A 22,029-nucleotide genomic window follows, 5' to 3' on the forward strand; every position below is an offset into this window, starting at 1 on the left:
TGGGCGACGGCCATGGTGGGATAGACAAGGTTGCTTCTTCGTGGACCCTTCGTGGCTGGAGCCCTCCGTGGACTCGCACAGCCGTTACCCTTCGTGGGTTGAAGTCTCCATCAGCGTGGATGTACGATAGCACCACCTATCGAAACCACGTCTCAAAAATCTCCGTGTCTCCAAATTGTGTTTGCACACTCCAATCCCATCCCTTTACATTCTTACAAGTTGTATGCTTTACTTTCCGCTGCTCATATACTCTTTGCACGCTTGCTTGATATATATTGTGTTTGTTAAACTTGTGCCAAAACTCTACTTCAACTTAAAAAAATTAAAAACTGCAATTTTGGTACTTAGTGTCTAATCACCCCCCCCTCTAGACACCTCTTCTCGATCCTTTCAGTGAGCAAGCGAGTTGGATGCACACCCACTTAGTTTCTTTTTGAGCTTGCATACACTTATTGCTCTAGTGCATCCGTTGCATGGAAATCCCTATCCACTCACATTGATATCTATTGATGGGCATCTCCATAGTTGATACGCCTAGTTGATGTGAGACTGATACACCTAGTTGATGTGAGACTGTCTCCCTCTTTTTATCTTCTCCACAACCACCTTCTATTCCACCTATAGTGCTATGTCCATGGCTCACGCTCATGTATTGCGTGAAAGTTGAAAAAGTTTGAGAACATCAAAAGTATGAAACAATTGCTTGGCTTGTCATCGGGGTTGTGCATGATTTAAATATTTTATGTGATGAAGATGGAGCATAGCCAGACTATATGATTTTATAGGGATAAGCTTTCTTTGGCCATGTTATTTTCAGAAGACATAATTGCCTTGTTATTTTGCTTGAATTGTAATGATCTGAACCTGATAAGATTCGATGTCTCTGTGCTCACCGTGCTAGTCCCTAGATCGACTAGCTAGCACACACAGTACATATGAATATCAAATAACAAGTACATCATTTACAACAACGTATGATCCAGAATTCATAAAGTATTACAAACTGAGTAGCACATAGCTAACTTTATTCAATAATAACAGCGGAAATGTAGCATAATTAAACAGTGAGTCCCATCAATGCCCACTGGCGAAAATGCTGAGTGAAGACTCATGACCCTACTGTATCTCATTGATCATCTGAAAATCCCGCAACATGATAAGTTGCAGCCACAAGGGTCAATACATTCAATGTATTGGAAAATCACACATAATGATATAGCAAAACCTACATCCACAAGTAAAGTATGACAAAGAAAACACTCAAGTTGGTTTGCAGAAGAATGTCTCCACCTACCTCCACTACATTGGCAAGGTGCACACAAACATGGATGACAAAGATCTTCAAGATGTCTCAAGTGCGCTCAGTCGTGGGGCATTCTCTAGGGACAATAGAGCGCTCAGTCATCAACGCATTCACCTGATTTAAGCCCCCAAACCTCAAGTGCGCTCAGCCATGGCGCATTCTCTAGGGACAATAGAGCGCTCAGCCATTGACGCATTCACCTGAGAAAAAGTCCCGAGCCTATAGCTATGAAGACTCACCACTTCCAGGCATCACTCGACACATACCCATGTCTACCATCGCTAGCTACCCACACCATCACATAACACAATCAATACCAAAACATGACAACACAGAACATAACGATCAACCAAACATATAACATATCACAACAACCACACATGCATAGCAGAAATATAGGATGAGCATAATCAAAAGTGCAAACTTGCCTTGAGCAGTGTTGAAGTACTCTAATGCTTAATTCTGATTTGCTTCACACTCCGGACAATAAAAGCCAACAACAAAGAATCCAAATAAGAACTAACATAACAGAACAGAACATATCAATAGGTATATCTTATCTACATGCTAGAGGTATCACAATGCAAAACGAATCAACTAATTGGGATCAACGGTTTGAAAGATATGGCCTCCAGAAGGTTAAATTCAAATTTAAGCAAATTCAAATTTAAACAGTTCAAAAATGTGAAATTTTGGTTCTACAATATTCTACTGGTCACTACAAGTACACAGAAAAAAGAATCGTTGAATTTGGTGTTACGGATCTCAAGATATACCTAAACGAAAATATGATATGAAATCTGCCCAAAAAGAATTGTGCCATAACAGCGTTCCTGGAAGAACTGCCAGACTTAAGCGACGGACGGCCGGTTTATAACACAAAATGTTTCAACGAAAAAAACAACAGGGAGACGTGCTCACCGGAGAAACAAGGGCAGGGCAGCCGGACTTGGACAAAACGGCGGCGCGGCGGCTCGGGCGGCGACGGTGGCGCCTGCTCCGGTGGTATCCAGACTCCGGAGGGTAGCGTACGGGGCGAGGAGCTTTGCTGTGGTCTCGAAGACGTCCTCAGCGGCGTCTGTGGCGAGCGAGGACGACAGCAGAGGGTGGCTGGAATCGACTGCGGTAGAAGCTTCGGGCGGATGTACTCCGGCAAGATCGGGATTCTCTGGAACAGGCGAGATAGTGCATGGGGACCTACAAAAAGGTGAAAATCGAAAGAGGAGGAGCTGGATATCTTATATAGGGCATCAATTCACGCATGGAGTCCAGGGATCAATTGAATTGGCCGATCTGATTGTGGCTGGGTTCGGCAGCTAATGTGTTCGGGAAAAACACGCTGGGCAAGGTGCGCTGTGGTGCTGGGCTGCGGCCTGGAAGCTGAGCGCGCGCGCGTGCGAAGAATAGCAAATGGGCCGCCGCTGGCTGTGCGTGCACAGTAGACCCCTTTTTTATATGGGAAGTGTTTAAAAACGGCACACCGGTGGAACCATTCCGCCGGTCCCGCGCGGGCCACTCGATCGATACGAGGCGAAGCGCATCGTACGCCTCGCACTCCTCCCGATCCCCTTCTTCCTCCTTCAGATCCCGCCGCCGGCTAGCCCTATCCCCGCGGAGGTCACCTCCATCCTTAGTGCGGACGCCCACTTCTTTCCCGCTGCCCACCCTTCCCCCCGGCTACAGGTTCCTTCCACGCGCCGGCGAGCCGGAGTTGGAAGCCGCCACGAATATGCCATCCGCGAGTTGCTGCTCGTACTCCCATGTGCTGGACCCATCCACCGGAGATGCTTCAACCACGGCAGCGCGAGTGCGCGACCTCCTTCCCCACCGCTGCAACCATATGCTTCCAGACGAACTTTGGAAGCATTTTTTTCTCCTCCACCAATGTTGCAACCGACGACAAAAAAGCTACAACCGTTCAATTTGAGAGCTTCAACTAGCAGTATATCAAGCTTCAACTGGACACCATGCACTGAAAAAGTTACAACCGTTCATACGAAAAGCTTCAACTGTAGTTTGAAAAAGCTTCAACCAGCGACGCCTGGAGGTGGAAGAAGATGGACAAAACGCTACAATTTTTGCTACATGCTTCAACTAGAATAGATTTTTGCTACAACCGGCATATCATTTTGCTACAGCTAGGGCCACGTTTTGCTACAACACACAACCCGCATCGTGGTTTTGCTACAACTAGCATCGCTTTTTGCTACGACCGGCATAATGTTTTGCTACATCCAGCGCGGCTGAGTTGTGACCCCGCGACGGCGACGACGACTTTTTTGTTGCAACCATTGTAGGTATTTGCTACGTCCGGCAATGGGTTTTGTTACATCCGTTCATTTATGCAAACGTTTGCTACCTTCAACGGTGAGCTACAGCCAGCGAAAACGGCGACGCTTCTTTTTTGCTGCAACCGTGTCTCCATTTTGCTACGACAAACAACGAAAAATGCTACAACGGGCAATTCTATTTGCTGGAACCAGTCAATCACCAACGAGGCGGAGCTGCATCCATGGCGTGCGCGGGCGGCGAGGACGGGATCCATCCATGGCGAGCGTGAGAGGCGAAGCTGCATCCATGGCAAGCGCCGGGCAGCAGAGCTACATCCATGGTGAGCGCAGATCTCTGATGAGCGCGAGAGGCGGAGCTGCATCCATGGCGAGCGTGGATCTCGGGCAAGCGCGGACAGCCGCGAGGGCGCCCACTGGCGACGAGGAACGCCGCGGTGGTGCTTGAGGCTCTGCCGTTTTCTTGCGGGGATATGGCGTGGTGTCGGCGGCGCTCGGGCGTTGCATTTTTTTTGGAAAATTGATTCCTGAGGAGGACGAAGCGAAGGACAGATCTGACGGTCATCAATCGCTATATCGGGCGGCCAGGGCTGGACCGGCCCAACTGTTGGGCCGGTGCGCCGGCGCCTAGCATCGGCCTTTTTATATTACCGGAAACACATTTGGATAAAAATAAAGTAACAGACCAAATCTAAAAATATCACCAGAACTTGCAATAAAATCTTAGTGCTACTAAAGAACACAGTGAACATTTTTCCATCCCAATATAAAATAAAATACACAAAAGATTTTTACAAAATTTATTTGGGGCTTTATAAATGTTCCATAAAATATTTTTCAACTGCAAATAAATATCCATATATTATTCAATGCATATTCAACATATTGTTTTGAAGAAGTCATATTTCCTTCTCACATATTTTTCCTTGAGTTAAAAATGATTTGAATAATTGTGAATTCAAAATAAGAGTCAAATGAATATGTGGGGAAGCCATTTCGTTCCCTCTCATTAGAACATTCCATAACCTCCAAAATTTCAAATATGCATAGAAATCATGATGTAAAATAATGATCTTACTAACATTCCAAATTTGAAATTTTGGGATGTTACAAATCTACCAACCTTAAAATGATTCTCGTCCTCGAGATTCGAAGAGCCTAGAAAGAAAAGACTAGGGTTGGGGTCTGTCATGGGAGTAAGTCTGACAGTAAGAGTAGGGGGTATGAAGGAGGGGGCAAGGCCCTAGCTACGACGAGGTTGTACACACGATTTTTACGAGTTGAGGCCCCTCTCGGAGGAGGTAACAGCCCTACATCTCGGTGCCCTGAGGCTTGTCGACTGGAATATGTGTGTGGGTTACAGGGGGTCCGAACCCTTGTACCAGAGGAGGGGGGTTGCTTATATAGAGTGCGCCAGACCCCTCCAGCCCTCATTTACACAGGGTTTAATGTAAGTTAAGACAGGGGTGTTACTGGTAGCGCCTGCTATGAATGACTATTAATGACCTTTAAGACTACGGAGTGAACGCCTGACCGTTGCCATCCTGGGTGGCTTTAGATCTTCTGTACTCCGAGTGATTCTTCATGTGGTCGAGTGTCTCTATCTTGGTCGAGTGGAATTGGGGTATCCGAGTGGAATAGATGGTCGAGTGGATTGCACTCTAAGGCGATTTCAGTCGGTATCTTCTTTTGCACTTTGACTATCCTTGACTCTAGGTCAGTGTCCTTAGGTAGAGCATCTAGGTCAGGCCTATGGCCCTACCCTAGGTACATGTCATCATCATTAGCCCCCGAATGGATTGAGGTCCGAGTGAAGAAGGGTTGGAGTTAGTTCTGACTCGATTCCATACTTCGGAGGCATTTCACTAGAGTCTGGAAATCACGCTGAAGCTTCAACCTCTTCTGAGTCGCCTTGATCAAATTAGAGGTCGTCGAGTGAACTATGATGGTCATCTTCGAGTGAATTAGAGTGTGAAATCTTCTATGCGATTGATTGCTCTGCGGTTCCCAGATCTCATGGGATTCAAAAATTTGGAGAAGCGCGCGGGACAGGGCGTGCCGCAGTAAAAGGAGCGAAAAGACAGGGATGCCTTGATCTACGCGCCACCTTTTTGGCCACATATCGGGCAAGCGATTGTTGCGGGATGTGATAAGATCGCCCGGGCCCACAAGTCAGCCACTCGGAAGCAGACCTATAAAGAGCGCTCAGGCCAATGCAATGCACAGTGCTCCTCATTCGGTCCTCTTCTCCTCTGCTTCTCCACCGCACATCTCTCTGCTCTCGACGCTTCCGCCCTCCCTGCTTGCACTCCGCCACTATGGGGAAGGAGAAGACCGTGGCTATGGAGTGTGCGAAGAAGGCAGCGGCGAAAGGCAAGAAGACGGCTCGGGGGTCGTCGCCGCGGTCCGGTCTGCCGCCTAGTTGGATCTAGGGGGACTAGATCCACTCCGCCGTCGAGCTGGAGGATTTGAGAGGCTTGCCACAGATGGCATGATCGTTGACGGATCTTGGAGGTTGCCGGAGGGGGAATTCGAGCCCCGGCCGCGCGAGGGTGAGCGTGTCCTCCTCACCACCCACGTCGATCGAGGTTTTTCCCTTCCCCGCATCCGTTATTTCGTGGTTTCTTGAACTTTTTCGGTGCTCAGATTCACCATCCGCCCCAACACAATCACATATCTTGCTGCGTACATCTCTTTGTGCGAAAACTTTCTGGGCTGCCAACCACACTGGGGTCTATTGAAACACATCTTTACTTGCTGTTCTCAAACGGTGAAAAAACAAAATCCGACTGACGAAAAGACGCATGTGATCCAGATGTGCGGGGGTTTAGGAATTCAAACTAGGGGTAGAAGCACTTTTCCTTCCATGACCCTTCCCGAGTCAGTCCAAGGATGGCAGTCGACCTGGTTCTACTACAAAGACATCCCGACTCGTGGTCAGTCGACCGGTCTCCCCCCTTTCACTATGGAGCGACTCCGCCAACCTTCTTCACAGAGTGTGACCCCAGAGGAGAAAGGCGAGGTGTCCCTTTTAGTCGACCAAGTTGTTAACTTAGTCCGGGAGGGTGTGACTGGCATGGATCTGTTGGAGGTGTCCTCAGTCGACGTATCCTGATAGAGGCTAAGGTGTCCCGATGTTTCGATGAGATGGTGGCTATCGTTTTCTGTGGGAGTCGACCTTGATGATCCGACTACGAACGTGCGAGACGTCGCGCCTTAGCAATCGCTAAACCAACTTCCGAGGGTTATTGACCACGCCGGAGCACGATCAACCTGACCACGAGGGTCTGTTTCCTGCGAGCAAACGAAGAACAAGCAAGAAACTGAGATTGCAATCGGGATATTGCGAATATAAGATGAAAGCTTTATTGGTCAAGGTGGGGTTCTGTGACGTCTTGGTCTGGTCGTTGGACACAAACGAAGTACGCGAACTTGCATCTATGGCGAACTTTTAATCTAAACAAAACCCACAGTCTAAACGACGCCCTAAGGGCTGTATATATGGAGGAAGAGGGGGGAATTTCGTGGCCCTTGAGGGTGGGGTCCGAAACCAACCCTAACTCTTGTTTCCCCACACATACGGACTCTAAAAATAGCCTATACTTAAGTATTTCGAAATTACATGGGCCTGGCCCATTAATAAGGTGACGCAGCACCTAGAATAGCCTATGGACGAATATTATGAAGTGGCATCTTGTATATTTCGTCCAAGGCTTCATGCACTCCTTATGGCGGCTTCAAAGTCCTGAAATCATCACTTGTAACTCCGTTCTTGATCCCCTTGCGCATGCCATCAACTCCATGCGTGTTCTTGCTCCAATGTTCATCCTTCTCCAAGCTAGGCCCTTCATTTGTAAGCAAAACAAATGTATCCAATTTAGGCAACATCATAATCTCATGAACATTAGAATCATTACCAAGAAACGAAAGTACCTGGTAATTTAATTGGCGTGCGCGAGCTCTAGTAATTGGTCCAGTATATGTAACAGTAGGGGCTGTGGGTGTAACAATGGTATTGATGTCCTCATCATCCTCCCCTTCTTGAAATGAAGTCGTCCTCGACGGAAGCGCATCTTCCTCACCCAAATAAGGCTTCAACTCTGCAATGTTAAAAGTGGGACTAACCCCAAAATCTACAGGTAGCTCAAGTTTATATGCATTATAATTTATTTTCTCTAACACCTTAAAAGGACCATCAGCACGTGGCATTAGCTTTGATTTGCGCCGATTAGGAAATCTATCTTTACGCAAATGTAACCAAACAAGATCTCCAGGCGCAAACACAACATGTTTTCTACCCTTATCTCCAGCAAGTTTATATTTAGCATTCATACGCTCAATGTTTTCCTTAGTTAACTCATGCATTTTTAAAATCAATTCAGAACGTTCTTTAGCATCAAAATTAACCTTCTCTGAAGATGGAAGAGGCAACAAATCAATAGGTGCACGAGGTAGGAAACCATACACAATTTCAAAAGGGCACATCTTAGTAGTAGAATGCAATGAGCGATTATAAGCAAATTCAATATGAGGCAAGCATTCTTCCCACATTTTCTTGTTATTCTTCAAAACAGCCCTAAGCATAGTAGACAATGTTCTATTGACTACTTCGGTTTGTCCATCAGTTTGGGGGTGACAAGTAGTACTAAAAAGCAGCTTAGTCCCCAACTTAGCCCATAAACATCTCCAAAAGTGGCTAAGAAATTTAGTATCACGATCTGAAACAATAGTATTTGGCACACCATGTAAGCGAGTAATTTCACGAAAGAACAAATCAGCAACATTAACAGCATCATCGCTTTTATGACATGGTATAAAGTGTGCCATTTTCGAGAACCTATCCACGACAACAAATATGCTATCCCTCCCCTTCTTTGTTCGAGGTAAACCTAAAACAAAGTCCATAGATATATCCTCCCAAGGAACACTAGGTACTGGCAAAGGCATATATAAACCATGAGGATTGAGTCGTGACTTAGCTCTTTGACATGTAGTGCAGCGAGCAACAAAACGCTCAACATCCCGTCTCATCTTTGGCCAAAAGAAATGTGTAGCAAGTATATCCTCCGTCTTCTTGACGCCAAAGTGTCCCATTAATCCTCCTCCATGCGCCTCCTGCAACAACAAAAGATGAACGGAGCTAGCTGGAATGCATAGCTTGTTAGCACGAAACACAAATCCATCGTTAAGAACGAACTTGTTCCAAGTTCTTCCTTCCTTACAATTCTGCAATACATCTTTAAATTCAGCATCATGAACATATTGATCTTTGATGGTCTCCAAACCAAATATTTTAAAGTCAAGTTGTGAAAGCATAGTATAACGACGAGACAAGGCATCAGCAATAACATTTTCTTTACCCTTCTTGTGTTTAATGACATAAGGGAAAGTCTCAATGAATTCAACCCATTTAGCATGTCTACAGTTCAGTTTTGCTTGACTTTTAATGTGTTTCAAAGATTCATGATCAGAATGTATAACAAATTCCTTGGGCCATAAATAATGTTGCCATGTTTCTAAGGTCCGAACAAGAGCATATAATTCTTTATCATAAGTAGAATAGTTCAGACTAGGCCCACTCAATTTTTCAGAAAAGTATGCAACAGGTTTTCCATCTTGTAATAACACACCTCCTAATCCAATTCCACTAGCATCACATTCAAGCTCAAAAGTCTTATTGAAATTAGGAAGTTGGAGTAAAGGAGCATGTGTCAACTTATCTTTCAAAACCGTGAAGGCTTCTTCCTGTGCGGTACCCCAAACAAAAGGCACATCCTTCTTTGTAAGCTCGTTGAGAGGTGCAGCAATGGTGCTGAAATCTCTCACAAAACGCCTATAGAAACCAGCAAGGCCAAGGAAACTCCTCACTTGTGTGACCGTTTTGGGCTGCAGCCAACTCTCAATAGCTTCAATCTTGGCTTTATCAACTTCAATTCCCCGTGGAGTAACAACATAGCCAAGAAAAGATACTCGGTCGGTGCAAAAGGTGCACTTTCCAAGGTTTCCAAACAAACGTGCATCACGTAGAGCAATAAAAACAGCACGTAAATGTTCCAAATGTTCCTCCAAAGATTTGCTATAAATCAATATGTCATCAAAGTAAACTACCACAAATCGTCCAATGAAAGCACGTAAAACTTCGTTCATTAACCTCATGAAAGTACTAGGTGCATTAGTTAACCCAAAAGGCATGACTAACCACTCATATAATCCAAACTTAGTTTTAAATGCTGTTTTCCATTCATCACCCAATTTCATACGAATTTGATGGTATCCACTACGCAAATCAACTTTGGAGAATATTGTAGAGCCACTCAATTCATGAAGCATATCATCTAGCCTAGGAATAGGATGACGATAACGAATAGTAATATTATTAATGCCTCTACAATCAACGCACATACGCGACGTACCATCCTTTTTCGGCACTAAAATGATAGGAACAGCACAAGGACTAAGGGATTCGCGTATATAACCTTTGTCGAGCAGTTCTTGTACTTGACGCATAATCTCCTTCGTCTCCTCTGGATTGGTACGGTATGGTGCACGGTTGGGTAGCGAAGCACCGGGAATTAAGTCAATTTGATGCTCAATCCCTCGAATAGGTGGTAATCCCGGTGGCACGTCTTGTGGAAAGACGTCAGCGAACTCCTGCAAAATGTTAGTGACAGCAGGGGGCAAAGAGGAAGGCACGTCCTCGAATGAAAATAATGCCTCTTTGCACACAAAAGCATAGCAAACAGATTTGCTGAAATCTAGCTCATCAATATCAGATTTGGTGGCAAGTAAACATGCACTTTTCAATTTAATTTCAGAAACAACAGTAGATGGTTTATTATTAGGCTTCATTTGGTGCTCAAATTCTTTTGCCACAATCTGATTTTCACTCTTATTTGTCTCCTGTTTTGCTTTATTAGCTCTATTAATATCATCTTTGAAAATGGAATCAGGAGTCATAGGAAGCAAAGTAATATTTTTATCGTTATGAACAAGAGTGTACTAATTCTTTCTACCATGGTGTACAGAATTTTTATCAAATTGCCATGGTCTACCAAGTAATAAGGAACATGCTTGCATAGGTACCACATCACAATCAACATAATCAGCATATGTAGAGATACTAAAATGCACACGAACAGTACGTGTTACCTTAACCTTGCCGCTGTTGTTGAACCATTGGATGTAGTAAGGATGTGGATGTGGTCTTGTGGTGAGAGATAGCTTCTCCACCATCTCCATGCTAGCCAAGTTATTGCAGCTCCCTCCATCTATGATCACGCGAACAGAACGTTCCTTCACAACTCCCTTTGTATGGAACAAATTATGCCTCTGATTTTGCTCAGCTTGTGTAACCTGCACACTCAAAACACGTTGAGCAACTAAACTTTCATAGCTGTCAGCATCTTTAGGAGCCATGTATTGCGTCTCATGATCAGAATCGTCTCCACCATGTTCGTCACGTGTAATAAGAGCCAAAGTCTCCTCATCATAGTCACTAGCGGACTCATACCCACCATCCTCAGTAACAATCATCACACGCTTAGATGGGCATTCTCTCGCATAATGACCTCCACCCTTGCAACGTCGACAAATAATATCATGTGTTTGCCCTGTTGATGCCATGGATGAAGAAGAGCTCTTTGCAGGCCCAGAAGGTGTGCTCTTGGCAGATAGTGGTGATTGTGCCTGCTTTATTGTATCACGGTTGGAGGTGGTAGCCGACGGAGGCGCCGGTGTAGCAGAACGTGTGGAAGTAGATGATGCACGTGGTGTCCATGATGAAGGTCGACCTGCAGAAAAGTTAGTCCGCGCCAATGCCTGTCGATCCTGCACTTCACGTTCAGCTTTACAAGCAAGATGGAATAAACGAGTGATATTAGTCTACTCCTTATACTCTAGAATCGTCTGAATCTCTCTAGTTAATCCACCCATAAAACGTGCAAGCATAGCTTCATTCTCCTCAACAATACCACATCTAATCATGCCAGTTTGTAATTCCTGATAATATTCTTCTACAGAATTTTTTCCCTGTCTTAAGCGCTGCAATTTTTGAAGCAATTCACGTTGATAATATGGTGGAACCCAACGAGTACGCATAGCAGTTTTCAAAGCAGCCCAAGTAGCCGGAATAGGATATAATCTACAATGCTCAGACCACCAAACACATGCAAAACTAGTGAAAGCACAAACAGCAGCAGGAACACGTCTCTCCTCGGGATATTGTAAACATGTAAATCGTTGTTCAGTTTCTAACTCCCAAGTAAGATATATATCAGGAACATATCTACCCTCAAATGGTGGAATGTTCAATTTTAGTTTAGGGAGATGGTCATGATCTCGTACCTGAGGGTGAGCCCTACCATTGCCATTATTTGCATGTGGACGACCTGGTGGTTGCTGTGCTGTTGGTGGCACGTAGTTCTGATTTTGATCAACCTCATCCTCATAATCTCCCACATAAGCATCCTCCTCCACATCAGCAGTAGGAGCCACAGAAGTATCAACAGCAGCACCAGCAGTTTGGCCCGACTGAAGAGGGACACGGCTCGCTCGGCGGAGGGCTGTTTCCCGACGTGGAGGTAGTCGGTGTTGTTGCTGTTGTTGCAGAGGTGCGGCAGGAGCAGCCGGTGGTGGTGGTGGAAAACGCGAAAGCAATTCAGCAAACTTGTTATCGAGCTTTGTTTCAAACGTCTTCTCCATGCCATCTATCTTCTCCATGGCCTCTTCAAATCTGTTTATCACATCTTGCACCTGTCCATTCATCATTTGCTGAAACGTATCATGAAGCTCCTTGTTCGTCAAGTTCTCCCAGTCAGTCTCGTCGGCTTGTGATCCTGGCATGGTTAGCAGCAATAGAAACACACAAGAATATGATCCTACAGACTACTAACAAGTGGTGGTGGTGGCGGGTGTCACAAATCCGTCAAGCAAATCTCAAATTCTTACCAGTTCTTACCCAGCAGCAGGCGGTGATCGGCAACCGTTGTAGTCAAAAACTCTCAAAAGCTTGGATAGAGCGATTGCCAGGGAGAGTCAAACGCACGACGTAGATGTATGTGGAGCTGGGAAGGCTTATAGTATGGTAGCAAAAAGGGTCAGCAATAATCAATTCAGAGATGCAAAGTTGAATAAACGCTCAACGACGGTACTGTGCTGGTCCTAGGCTAGACCGTGCTAGAGACGCGAGCCTAGAACACTAACAAAATCACGGCGCTGCACGTAAATAAGGGAAAAGCACACTCTGGAACTTTTTTTCGCTCTTTTTTTTGCGCTCCTTTTTTTTGTGCTCCTCTTTTTTTTGCGAAAAATCACTATAATGGCGAGTGTCTCAAAACTCTTCCCTCGTCAAACTGATAGGATGGGCACGAAAAAAAAATTCACTTTTTTTTTCGGAAATCAGGGCAGCGACGACGAAAAAGTGCGACAAAAAATCACTATGATGGCACGTGGCTCAAAAGACTCAGAAAAGCCTAAAAATAGGATAGGGAAAAAAAATTTGCTTGTGAAAATTTTGGCCTAAAAACTGCCCGGGGGTCTCCAGACACTTTTTTTTCCTGAGACCTACGCAGGCAAGGAAACACGACTCGGAATTTAGATTGATCTCAAGAACAAACCTAATATGAGAAGAACTCGGATTGGTGGTGGATATATGGTTGTGGTATATGGCAGCGGTGGTGGTATATGGTAGCGGTGGTGGTATATGGATAGAGATTGGTGGTGGTATATGGATACGGATTGGTAGTGGTATATGGATATGGATTCAGAGCGGTGGCGGATAAGCAAAAGTGGTAGATGGGCGATGATGATGGTGCGGCGGCGGCGTGACAACTTATGACCAGAACTCGAAACTCTAAAAGACTAGACTCTAATACCAGCAACTTGACACGATGATGCAACCGCAAATTCAACAAAGCAAAAACCCTAAAAAGATTATGCAAAGGCTCAGATTGGTTCGGATATGATGAACTAACCCTAATTTTTTGTGTGGCTTTTTTTCGTGGACTGTAGGTATGAAGAACAGACTCGATCTAATGTACGAAAAACTGTAAAAATCTCACCGAGCAACCTGGAAATCTGATACCACTTGATAGAGGCTAAGGTGTCCCGATGTTTCGATGAGATGGTGGCTATCGTTTTCTGTGGGAGTCGACCTTGACGATCCGACTACGAACGTGCGAGACGTCGCGCCTTAGCAATCGCTAAACCAACTTCCGAGGGTTATTGACCACGCCGGAGCACGATCAACCTGACCACGAGGGTCTGTTTCCTGCGAGCAAACAAAGAACAAGCAAGAAACTGAGATTGCAATCGGGATATTTCGAATATAAGATGAAAGCTTTATTGATCAAGGTGGGGTTCTGTGACGTCTTGGTCTGGTCATTGGACACAAACGAAGTACGCGAAGTTGCATCTATGGCGAACTTCTAATCTAAACAAAACCCACAGTCTAAACGATGCCCTAAGGGCTGTATATATGGAGGAAGAGGGGGGGATTTCGTGGCCCTTGAGGGTGGGGGTCCGAAACCAACCCTAAATCTTGTTTCCCCACACATACGGACTCTAAAAATAGCCTATACTTAAGTATTTCAAAATTACATGGGCCCGGCCCATTAATAAGGTGACGCAGCACCTAGAATAGCCTATGGACGAATATTATGAAGTGGCATCTTGTATATTTCGTCCAAGGCTTCATGCACTCCTTATGGCGGCTTCAAAGTCCTGAAATCATCACTTGTAACTCCGTTCTTGATCCCCTTGTGCATGCCATCAACTCCATGCGTGTTCTTGCTCCAATGTTCATCCTTCTCCAAGCTAGGCCCTTCATTTGTAAGCAAAAAAAATGTATCCAATTTAGGCAGCATCATAATCTCATGAACATTAGAATCATTACCAAGAAACGAAAGTACCTGGTAATTTAATTGGCGTGCGCGAGCTCTAGTAATTGGTCCAGTATATGTAACAGTAGGGGCTGTGGGTGTAACAATGGTATTGATGTCCTCATCATATCCAGCCTCTCCAAGCCTGTGATCATCCAATGTGGATGTACTCGGGCCCTGGAGACACCACTCGGGTACACCCAGAGGAGGTCCCCGAGGAGACGGTGGCTCAGTGGCTGCGGAGCATTACTGGGAACAAAGATAACCCCAGGGGGTCTAGGAGGGTTCTGCTATTCGACGCCGAACATGATCGGGAAGAGGTCAGGCTCAAAATACCAAGTGTTTTCTTCTTCCAATCTGCAATTGCTCCCGAATCCGACTAATACTTGTAGCTTATGTCTTGTAGATTTATACCAAGATGTATTCGATGCCAAACGGGGAGCAGCTCCAAGAGGGAGCGGAGAGTGATGCTGACAGTGCCGAATGGGAATACACAGATGACAGTGACAAGGACGATGAGGACTCGAGCAGCGGCAAGGAGGTTGACTCGCCACCCCGCTCAGAGCGTCATTCCAAATAGTCGCAGGATCCTGCGGGCGGCCGCGGCAAAACAGCTCCGCTAGGTACGGAAGTTCCGAAGCGCACTCGGACCTCGACTCCAGAGCCGTTGGAGAAGGCCGCGAAGCAGCCCAAGGTTGTCCCACCGTAGCCCCGGAATGCCTTGCCCAAGATCAAGGTGGCTTTTCCTATTGCCTGTGCGTAAGTGTTTTGTTTCTCCTCTTTGTCTTCATTTTGATTGGGAACTTCTTTCTTTGTTTGACCGAGTGAAGTTAGGATCTTTCAGCGCTGCTACTTCTGGGACGTCCATGGATATTGACAAGGAGCAGGATGACGCGGAAACCGCAGACGCGGCCACTTCTCGAGCAGGTACGGCTCCACACCCAAGCTCTTACTTCGCCAACTATTTTGATGGTCGACCGAACTCTTACGGTCGAGTGTTTTGCAGCGCCAACAAATGTTATCCAACTTCCAGACGATGAAGATGATGAAGAAGTGCCACAAAGGGATACAAGGAGGAGGGGCAGGACTCTGAGAAAGAGGGTGCCTGCCAGGAAAGTGTCTCACTCGACATCAACATCAGAACCAGTCGTTCAACAACTTGGTAATCCAGTTTGAACTCCTGTTTCTTTTGCTGATCCTTTGTCGACTGATCAGCCCTCGGCATTGACTGCTTAGGCCCCTGCTCCGACTGTGCAACTTCAAGCTTCAGCTCCTCCGGCTACCTCGTCTGTTCCAACAAACCCTCGTTTTGTTGCTCATCGCATCCCGGAGGACCAAGTAAGCATTGCCAAGGAAGCCATGATCCATACATGCTTAATGATGGACCGAATGAAGGTGGTGTATGGAACCAGCAAGGCCGCCTATCATGCCAGCTCTGCCCTTCAAACCAACGTCCGAGTAAGTGGGATTGTAAGTTGATTTTCGATCGGTTTTCAGCTTGATCTTTGCTCTGTTTAGGATATGCTACTCGAAAGTGCTGCTTTATTATTCATAAGATGTTTGATGACCCACAAGTATAGGTGATCTATCATAGTTCTTTCGATAAGTAAGAGTGTCGAACCCAATGAGGAGCAGAAGGAAATGACAAGCGGTTTTCAGTAAGGTATTCTCTGCAAGCACTGAAATTATCGGTAACAGATAGTTTTGTGATAAGGTAATTTGTAACGGGTAACAAGTAACAAAGGTAAATAAGGTGCAGCAAGATGGCCCAATCCTTTTTGTAGCAAAGGACAAGCCTGGACAAACTCTTATATAAAGGAAAGCGCTCCCAAGGACACATGGGAATTATCGCCAAGCTAGTTTTCATCATGTTCATATGATTTGCGTTCGTTACTTTGATAATTTGATATGTGGGTGGACCGGTGCTTGGGTACTACCCGTCCTTGGACAAGCATCCCACTTATGATTAACCCCTATTGCAAGCATCCGCAACTACAAAAGAAGTATTAAGGTAAACCTAACCATAACATGAAAAATATGGATCCAAATCACCCGCTTACGAAGCAACTCATAAACTAGGGTTTAAGCTTCTATCACTCTAGCAACCCATCATCTACTTGTTACTTCCCAATGCCTTCCCCTAGTCCCAAAAAATGGTGAAGTGTCATGTAGTCGACGTTCACATGACACCACTAGAGGAGAGACAACATACATCTCGTCAAAATATTGAACGAATACCAAATTCACATGACTACTTATAGCAAGACTTCCCCATGTCCTCAGGAACAAATGTAACTACTCACAAATCATATTCATGTTCATAATCAGAGGGGTATTAATATGCATAAAGGATCTGAACATATGATCTTCCACCGAATAAACCAACTAACATCAACTACAAGGAGTAATCAACACTACTAGCAACCCACACGTACCAATCTGAGGTTTTGAGACAAAGATTGGATACAAGAGATGAACTAGGGTTTGAGATGAGATGGTGCTGGTGAAGATGTTGATGAAGATTGACCCCCTCCTGATGAGAGGATCGATGGTGATGACGATGGTGATGATTTCCCCCTCGCAGAGGGATGTTTCCCCGGCAGAACAGCTCCGCCGGAGCCCTAGATTGGTTCCGCCAAGGTTCCGCCTCGTGGCTGAGGAGTTTCGTCCCGTGAGCTTGCTTATGATTTTTCCAGGGAGAAAGACTTCATATAGCCAAAGATGGACACAGGAGGCCTGCCAGGGGGCCCATGAGGCAGGGGGCGCGCCCCCCACCCTCGTGGATGGTGGGTGGCCCCCTCTGGTTCTTTCTTCACCCAATATTTTTTAATATTCCAAAACGTGCTCTCGTGAAGTTTCAGGACTTTTGGAGTTGTGCAGAATAGGTCTCTAATATTTGCTCCTTTTCCAGCCCAGAATTCCAGCTGTCGGCATTCTCCCTCTTCAAGTAAACCTTGTAAAATAAGAGAGAATAGGCATATGTATTATAACATAATGTGTAATAACAGCCCATAATGCAATAAATATTGATATAAAAGCATGATGCAAAATGGACGTATCAACTCCCCCAAGCTTAGACCTCGCTTGTCCTCAAGCGGAAGCCGATATCAAAAAATATGTCCACATGTTTAGAGATAGAGGTGTTGATAAAATAAAATACGGACATGAGGGCATCATGATCATTCTTAGAATATCAACATATATATATATATTGTCATATGATTTCTTATGCTAGAGTAACAATTCATTCACAATTTCAAGTATGAATCAAAAACTTCATTGAAAACTAACAAACTATAATCTTAGTCATCGAAGCAATTGCAATTTATCATAACATCAGAAAGAGTCAATATAAGAGCTTTTCAGCAAGTCCACATACTCAACTATCATTTAATCTTTCATAATTGCTAACACTCACGCAATATTTATGGGTATGAAGTTTTAATCAGACACAGAGAAAGATAGGGGCTTATAGTTTTGCCTCCCAACCTTTTACCTCAAGGGTAATGTCAATAATAATAGTTCATGAAAACTCACACCCAATTAGCTATATATATCAGGATCTTTCCAACACATTGTGCTTGCCAAAGGATAAAATGTAAAAAGGAAAGGTGAAGATCACCATGACTCTTGTATAAAGTATCAGACAAGAATAAAAGATAGGCCCTTCGCAGAGGGAAGCAGAGGTTGTCATGTGCTTTTATGGTTGGATGCATGAAATCTTAATGTAAAAGAACGTCACTTTATGTTTCCACTTGTGATATGGTCCTTTATTATGCAGTCCGTTACTTTTATTTCTTCCACATCACAAGATCGTATAAAGCTTATTTTCTCCACACTAATAAATCATACATATTTAGAGAGGAATTTTTATTGCTTGCAACAATGACAACTTACTTGAAGGATCTTACTCAATCCATAGCTGGATATGGTGGACTCTCATGGCAAACTGGGTTTAAGGATGTTCTGAAGCACAAGTAGTATCTCTACTTGGTGCAAAGAATTTGGCTAGCATGAGGGGGAAAGGCAAGCTCAACATGTTGGATGATCCATGACAATATAATTTATTTTGGATGTAAGAAAACATAAACCATTACGTTGTCTTCCTTGTCCAACATCAACTCTTTAGCATGTCATATTTTAATGAGTGCTCACAATCATAAAAGATGTCCAAGATAGTATATTTATATGTGAAAACCTCTCTTTCTTTGTTACTTCCTATTAATTGCAACGATGACCAAAACTATGTTTGTCAACTCTCAACAACTTTTATTCATCATACTCTTTATATGTGAAGTCATTACTCTCCATAAGATCCATATGATCTCTTTATTTCTGTTTATTCTTTCTCTTCTCTTTTATTTTTATTCCCTCAAGATCATGGCAAGATAATCAGGCCCTTGACTCAAAACTAATCTTTATTATATATAGCTCACAGACTCGATTACATAGAAGGATCATAAAGCAAAACTCAAAACTAAATCATACTAAAACTATATTCTACTAGATCAAGATATTACCAAAAGGACCGAATTAAGAAAAATGGTAAAGATAGAAGTGTGATGGTGATACGATACCGTGGCACCTCACCCAAGCTTGGCAGTTGCCGCGGGGAGTGCCCATACCCATGTATTTATGTCTCTTTCTTCGGAGGTGGTGATGTGATGTTCTTGGCAATGATGCCCCTCAGGACGCGATTCTCCTCCTCGAGCTTATTAACTTGTTGCTTGAGGTCCATTATTTCCTTACGGAGCTTGCCCATGACGGCTAAAGCTCCTTTCACCCATGGATGTTGCATAGCTGTTGGAGAACAAGTAACACTCTTTTTCATATTTTCATAAGAAAGAAATCTAACATTGGAAGGGATGACCGAGTTAGGAATAGCTGAGCTCTGTAGTTCCCCCATCGTGAATCCAGCTCGGAAACGAGAAGTAACTTATTGATCCTCTTCCATGGCATCTATCCTTTTCAAGTCGGCCTCCATCTCTTCCTCCGTTGATGGCCCAAAGTGGTCAGCATCACTGTTTGCTCCTGGTCTCGGTGTCGGATGAGACACCCGGCTCTCCCCGACTGACTCTTGAGTGTTGGAGAACGTAGTAATTTAAAAAATTTCATACGCACACACAGGATCATGGTGACGCATAGCAACAAGAGGGGAGAGTGTGTCCACGTACCCTCGTAGACTGAAAGCGGAAGCGGTAGCACAACGCGGTTGATGTAGTCATACGTCTTCACGATCCGACCGATCCAAGTACCGAACGCACGGCACCTCCGAGTTCAGCACACGTTTAGCTCGATGATGTCCCACGGACTCCGATCCAGCAGAGCTTCGAGGGAGAGTTCCATCAGCACGACGGCGTGATGACGGTGGTGATGATGCTACCGACGCAGGGCTTCACCTAAGCACCGCTACGATATGACCGAGGTGGATTATGATGGAGGGGCACCGCACACGGCTAAAAGATCAATGATCAATTGTTGTGTCCAAGGGGTGCCCCCTCCCCGTATATAAAGGAGTGGAGGAGGGGGAGGGCCGGCCCTCTCTATGGCGTGCCCTAGGGGATTCCTACTTCCACCGGGAGTAGGATTCCCCCTTTCCTAGTAGAACTAGGAGCCCTTCCAAGTAGTAGGAGTAGGAGAGAAGGAAAGGGAAAAGAGAAGAGAAGGAAGGAGGGGGCGCCGCCCCTCCCCCTAGTCCAATTCGGACTAAGCGTTGGGGGTGGGGGGGCACACAGCCTCTCCTCTCTCTTTCCCCTAAAGCCCAATAAGGCCCATATACTCCCCGGTGAATTCCCGTAACTCTCCGGTACTCCGAAAAATATCCGAATCACTCGGAACCTTTCCGATGTCCGAATATAGTCGTCCAATATATCAATCTTTACGTATCAACCATTTCGAGACTCCTCGTCATGTCCCCGATCTCATCCGGGACTCCGAACTACCTTAGGTACATCAAAACACATAAACTTATAATACAAATCGTCACCGAACGTTAAGCGTGCGGACCCTACGGGTTCGAGAACTATGTAGACATGACCGAGACATATCTCCGGTCAATAACCAATAGCGGAACTTGGATGCTCATATTGGCTCCTACATATTCTACGAAGATCTTTATCGGTTAAACCGCATAACAACATACATTGTTCCCTTTGTCATCGGTATGTTACTTGCCCGATATTCGATCGTCGGTATCTCAATACCTAGTTCAATCTCGTTACCGGCAAGTCTCTTTACTCGTTCCGTAATACATCATACCGCAACTAACTCATTAGTTACAATGCTTGCAAGGCTTATAGTGATGTGCATTACCGAGTGGGCCTAGAGATACCTCTCCGACAATCGGAGTGACAAATCCTAATCTCGAAATACGCCAACCCAACAAGTACCTTCTGAGACACCTGTAGAGCACCTTTATAATCACCCAGTTAAGTTGTGACGTTTGGTAGCACACAAAGTGTTCCTCCGGTAAACGGGAGTTGCATAATCTCATAGTCATAGGAACATGTATAAGTCATGAAGAAAGCAATAGCAACATACTAAACGATCAAGTGGTAAGCTAACGGAATGGGTCAAGTCAATCACATCATTCTCCTAATGATGTGATCCCGTTAATCAAATGACAACTCATGTCTATGGTTAGGAAACTTAACCATCTTTGATTAACGAGCTAGTCAAGTAGAGGCATACTAGTGACACTATGTTTGTCTATGTATTCACACATGTATTATGTTTCCGGTTAATACAATTCTAGCATGAATAATAAACATTTATCATAAAATAAGGAAATAAATAATAACTTTATTATTGCCTCTAGGGCATATTTCCTTCAGTCTCCCACTTGCACTAGAGTCAATAATCTAGTTCACATCGCCATGTGATTTAACACCAATAGTTCACATCACCATGTGATTAACACACATAGTTCACATCGTCATGTGACCAACACCCAAAGGGTTTACTAGAGTCAATAATCTAGTTCACATCGCTATGTGATTAACACCCAAAGAGTACTAAGGTGTGATCATGTTTTTCTTGTGAGAGAAGTTTAGTCAATGGGTCTGCCACATTCAGAGCCGTATGTATTTTGCAAATATCTATGTGAACAATGCTCTACACGGAGCTACTCTAGCTAATTGCTCCCACTTTCAATATGTATCCAGATTGAGACTTAGAGTCATCTGGATCAGTGTCAAAACTTGCATCGACGTAACCCTTTACAACGAACCTTTTGTCACCTCCATAATCGAGAAACATATCCTTATTCTACTAAGGATAATTTTGACCGCTGTTCAGTGATCTACTCCTAGATCACTATTGTACTCCCCTGCCAAACTCAGTGTAGGGTATACAATAGATGTGGTACACAGCATGGCATACTTTTATAGAACCTATGGCTGAGGCATAGGGAATGACTTTCATTCTCTTTCTATCTTCTGCCGTGGTCGGGCTTTGAGTCTTACTCAATTTCACACCTTGTAACACGTGCAAGAACTCTTTATTTGACTGTTCCATTTTGAACTACTTCGAAATCTTGTCAAGGTATGTGCTTTTGAAAGTC

The 22,029-nt window shown here is 44.6% G+C and overlaps 1 long non-coding RNA gene across 1 annotated transcript; it reads right to left on the reverse strand.

The window, feature by feature from the left end:
- Positions 1-873: 873 nt before the first annotated feature.
- On the reverse strand, positions 874-2,713 carry LOC125555780 (uncharacterized). Its single transcript, XR_015604306.1, has 2 exons — positions 2,225-2,713; positions 874-1,137 (listed from the first exon to the last, which is right to left on the reverse strand). It is a non-coding gene; the product is annotated as an uncharacterized LOC125555780 (long non-coding RNA).
- Positions 2,714-22,029: the final 19,316 nt, after the last annotated feature.

Source organism: Triticum urartu, chromosome 5A, assembly GCF_056163025.1.
Source record: "Triticum urartu cultivar PI428250 chromosome 5A, HENAU_Tu73, whole genome shotgun sequence".
NCBI classification, from domain to species: domain Eukaryota; kingdom Viridiplantae; phylum Streptophyta; class Magnoliopsida; order Poales; family Poaceae; genus Triticum; species Triticum urartu.